Source organism: Vanacampus margaritifer, chromosome 9 (genome assembly GCF_051991255.1).
Source record: "Vanacampus margaritifer isolate UIUO_Vmar chromosome 9, RoL_Vmar_1.0, whole genome shotgun sequence".
NCBI classification, from domain to species: Eukaryota; Metazoa; Chordata; class Actinopteri; order Syngnathiformes; family Syngnathidae; genus Vanacampus; species Vanacampus margaritifer.
The window spans coordinates 8,718,788-8,723,797 of record NC_135440.1 but is presented as its reverse complement, the minus strand read 5'-3'; positions in this window follow the sequence as shown (position 1 = coordinate 8,723,797).

The following is a 5,010-nucleotide window of genomic DNA, read 5'->3' as shown; positions in this document are numbered from 1 at the left end:
TATCTGGGACAGGCTCATGCTCCCTCCAACCCGAAACCGAATATGTAGAAAACAGCGGCGATTCCTCTAAGACTGCAAGGAAAGCGCAACTTTCTCTGAAATACCAAATGACCCACAAAAAAAAAAAGTTTGCATTTCATTGACTCAATATGTGCTAGAATACCTTCATATTTTGTTCAGAATCAGCTATTTATCACAGGTAACTAACATGACATCCTTCTCATTCATCCCCGCAGCGCCACGGCGTTTTGACACACTCGGACGCTCTGCGTCAAGTGCTTCTATGAGGAAGCGTAGGGTGGGTGGTTCCACTACGTGGAACTGGACAGTCATTGGATACATGCTGGGCTTTATCCCGCACTCAGACGGTCAGCGAGTCAATGAGGCCTGGCCTGGACGCTCGATTTCTGCATGATGATTGGATGATCTGTCTTGAGGCAAAATGTCTTGTAGTGAAATAAGAGAATCAGCTATCCTAAAATATGAAACTCTACCACAGCATTTCCTAAGTTTTTCATTCCATTGTTCTGAACTGACCGGAGACTTTACCAATCCCCAGCGAGTTAGTTAAAAATGTCAAGCATTGTGTTTGGCGACTTTCACCAATGAGCTAGCCCCCTCGGTCACACAGTAGTGTACCCATAAGAAGCTCCACCTGCTAGCAAGCTGCACATCATGGCAGGTAATATGAATTTTGCCGACCAAATTTTGGTGAAGCCATTTGTTAGTCTTCCTTACAAAGACAAAAATTAGAGTACCGGTAAATAAACACGTTTAATCATATGCCCAGAAGAAGAAAAAAATCTGCCCCCTGTGAAAGACCAGCAGCCGCCACTATAGAAAATGAATGGTTGTGTTGTCAGAAATGAATCAAACATTTTTTTCTTTCAATATATCGAATAAATTAAAAACATAGACTTTTATCCACTCCAATTATGTTTTGGGCAGCATATGCTGTATGTTATCAGATTTACTCAAATCAATCTATCATGTGGTATTGGGCTTTTTTTCTTCTTCTCCACTAATTTTGGCACTGCTGCAATAGAGATGCAGGACATTATATGGTACAAGATGATGGCAGATTCTCAATGGTAAGTTTTGGGACTTCAGCTCTTAGAGTAGTATTCTTTCAAACATACTTTGAAGCTGGGCACATACAGTGTGTGTGCGTGTGTGTGTGTGTGTGTGTGTGTGTGTGTGCGTGTGTGTGTCCCGGCAGCTGCACGGGGCCCAAGGGACAGGTCTGTGTAGATTGGGTCTCCTTACTCCACAGCTCATTAGTGGAGAGTGAAAGGAATCCGCACAGATGGCTGTCAATGTTCAAAAAAAAAAAAAAAAGTCGGCTCTGAGAGACGTGTCAATTGAGGTTTAAGTTCCTTCTGCACATTTCTGTGACATTGCAGAATTCAAACAATATTTGTTTGAATTAGTCTGCCCAAAAAATACCAAATCCGAACGCACGGTGACATCTGAAAAATGTGTTTTCTAATGAACGCTCAGCCTACTGAACAGGAGCCTGCACTTGTCAGTCATCACCATAAATTACTCTTACTCGCCTGACATTTTTTCAGTGCTACAGATGATGTGCTTGTCTGTTCAGCAGAACGGAGGAGTAGAAATACAGCAATGAACAATCTGGTGAGATCAATTAGATTGTTTACCTGTCAGATTGTTTTGGAATGGAGGCCAGCAACTGTAACGGCTGCTCATCATTTTCACACCAATACTGTCACCAGCTCCCGTTACAGTTATTAATGCAAGCGAATGCCCACTTACAACACAGTAGTACAGTATATCCACACAACAGGGATGTATTTAACTTGGCTTGCTCTCATAATATGCCACACTCTAATTGTATAGAAATGGTCTTGACCTTGTGAAATATTTAAACAAGCATTTTAAAACATTTAATGTTGTGTTTTGACTTCAGGGCAATTACATATTTTAATAATACATTCTTTTGAAGACTGTTGCATACAAATTAGCCTAGGACATGATTGGATTTATCCAATTAACAATAAAAACAAAACATGTCAACAAACTGCAGCAGTAAACGATGTATGAGATAGAGAAATGCATTGCATAAGTGATCATTTATTGTGTGTATAGTATCAAAATGTTATGTCTCTCCATTGGGCAAAAGTAACATCGGAAATGTGTGCCTCAAACTCCTTGTGGATTAATAATGATTTCTGAAGTTAGCAGGACTTGTTCACTCACTCCAACATGGATTAAAAGTTGCTCTGGTCCAGAGATGCTACTTTTCAGTAATTGTACATAACAGCAATGTGAACGCCACTTGAGCTGACCTACTTATGGGGCTCAGAAACTTTCTATCCTGCAGCCAAGTCTAAAAATAACCCTGTGGCCAGTTTTAGATTCATCTCAATAGAAACCCTGACAGTTTTACAGAGTGCCAGTGACAGAGTCCTGCTAAGCAGCACCAGTCTGCAACATCGTGCACACGCTTTCGCCTTAAATTTGCTAGTTAAATTGCCGTAAACATGCATCTGTAATGTGCATGTGAATACTGTTTACGAATGAAGTGAAATTATTATACACCAAAATGAATATTTTTGGCTGAAAACCGAAACGCAAAAAAGAATTATGCCAGTTCTTACCATCATAGCATTTATGGCTATGATTGTATATTTACCTAACTAAAGTTTGATATTGTGGTATGCTATTAAATATTACTTATTTATTTATTCCCGTGGGGGGCAATTCGCATGTTCGCCTAGGGCACCAAATTACTTTGGCCCTGGTCAAGATATTGTATTATATTATATAAATATTCATGTTTCAAACAATATTTGACTTGAGGTTTTAGCATTACACAATTTACAAATGGCTATCAATGGGTCTTTGTCCAATGTATTGAAATGCGTCCACACTGCAAACATGTTGACTAATGCTATTTAAACGCCAAACGTAGGGTGAGCATTTTCTAGCGTTGCAATAGTACTTTATAGTCAATGTAGTTCGCACGGGCGGGCACAGATGCGTGTGGTGTGGTGCGGATGACGCATTTGTATTTGGAGCGGGACACGGTGCGGCACACTTAAAATCCGCATATTCACCAATATTTACAAATAAATTCATAAATTTCTTCGCACATCGCCAATCGGCTTCGGGAACCGACTGCAAAGTCACGCACAGCGTCCTGCAGGTCTGTAATCACCTGGAGATGGCGGTAAGTGTTTACTTGTTTACAACTAGCTAGCATTAGCCAAAGTATTTAGCACGGCCACCGGAATGGCAAAATTATTGAGTCCCTTTGGAATGGCTGGAAGGGCGTCGCTGTATGTGGGGGATAGATGATGTCGCAAGCCATCTCCACTGTTTAGAGATGATCTTTCCATCTCCACCTTCATGTAGATGGCCTTTCTCACACCTCACATGAACATGTTAATTTTTGTCTTCAAAAGAGTGCTGCTTATCTTTGAGGTACAGACAGTTGAGTTGAGTTGAGTTGAGTTGAGTTGAGTTGAGTTGAGTTGAGTTGAGTTGAGTTGAGTTGAGTTGAGTTGAGTTGAGTTGAGTTGAGTTGAGTTGAGTAGGTCGTTGGGTGTCTGGTCTGAGGAGTGGACCAACCTTTGCCTCTGAGTGAGACATAAGGAATGAATGATATCATTCGTGGGTGGAGCGTGTGGCTCCAACTTGAAGCATAAATAATTGGCTGGTCAGTATTTATCCAGCTTTGTGATTGATTCAGTACCCTGAGAAAGTTATAAGGAACATTCTATTTTTTTTCATTATTTTTCCTTTTTTGCTCACAATTGTGTTTCTCATGAGCAATCACAGTAATGTCGTCAAGTCGTAGTATAATGATTATGGGAAGAAATTAGGTTCATGTCCAGGCATGTTTTTGTGATTGTTTGTCTCTCCCCATCCGTTTATTTTTGTGGGTGTCATTGCATAGGAATCTTCACTTGTTGTTCCTTTAAGATGATTGAGAATTAGAGGCTTTTCATATAGCACGTTCTGGAGCTTGGTAGGATGGGACTCTATTAGTCTGAATCAAAGAGGACAGCGTTCCATGTAGAGCCACACAATAGTGTGACAGCTTGCGTTTTGTCAAATAAATAACAAATCCGCCACAAGCTGCAGCAGCCAATGTAAAAGTAATTAGAGGATAATAGATGGATGTGAGAGTTTGAGTCTAATAATTCCAATAACATTATAATAATGATTATTACTGAATCTTTAATCTTCTACCATATCTATATTTATAAAACTATGTTTGTCCGTTGAATAGAGTGCAATTAGGACGTAAGTGTGCCTGTGCATATTGCTTGTGGATTTTTTTCCCCCCGCAAAAAAACAACAGTTTTTTTCTTTAATATTATTTTTGGGGGGGTTTTCTCCATAAAATCTGTGGTTTACTTCCCTCAACCCTTGCGACTTCCTCTCCTCTAGTGTTCCTTCTCTCAGAGCATCTTGGGAGCATTGAGCTCAGACAGCAGGATTAGTCAAGGATCCATCTTGAGACGCAGATAATGTTTTGCACACAGACTTCCATTCCCTCTCCTGCAGCTTCTGCGGCGCTGATTAGAACTCCAAACTCTACCAGAAATGCCTATTTGTTCTTAAGCTCTTTTTTCTCCCCTCCCTTTGTTGTGCTGGTTTTGTCAGCCATCCTTCTAATGCAGTGCAAAAGCAAGTTACTAGTAGGTCAAGACAATGGAAGCAGCCAGCATTTGCTGGTCTCGCAGTGGACTGACAGCAACATGGAAGAGCCACAGGGCTGTTTAAAAATGCTCTCGGGAACCCCTCGCGCTCGCTAAATGGCTGCAAGTGGGTCGCGCTGCTACAAGTTCTTTTTTTTCCCTCCAAGATTCAATTATTCATGGTATATCTATTGGGTGGGGTCTTTGTTGGAGTTCAGAATTTAAGAGCTGGAAAGTTCAAAGGAGTGTTTGTTATATCATTTTAACAGACATTTTTACTGCAGTGCGTGCTGCGTCACCTGCCTGTCAATGTGATTGACAGGTGATTGGAGGTTGTTTT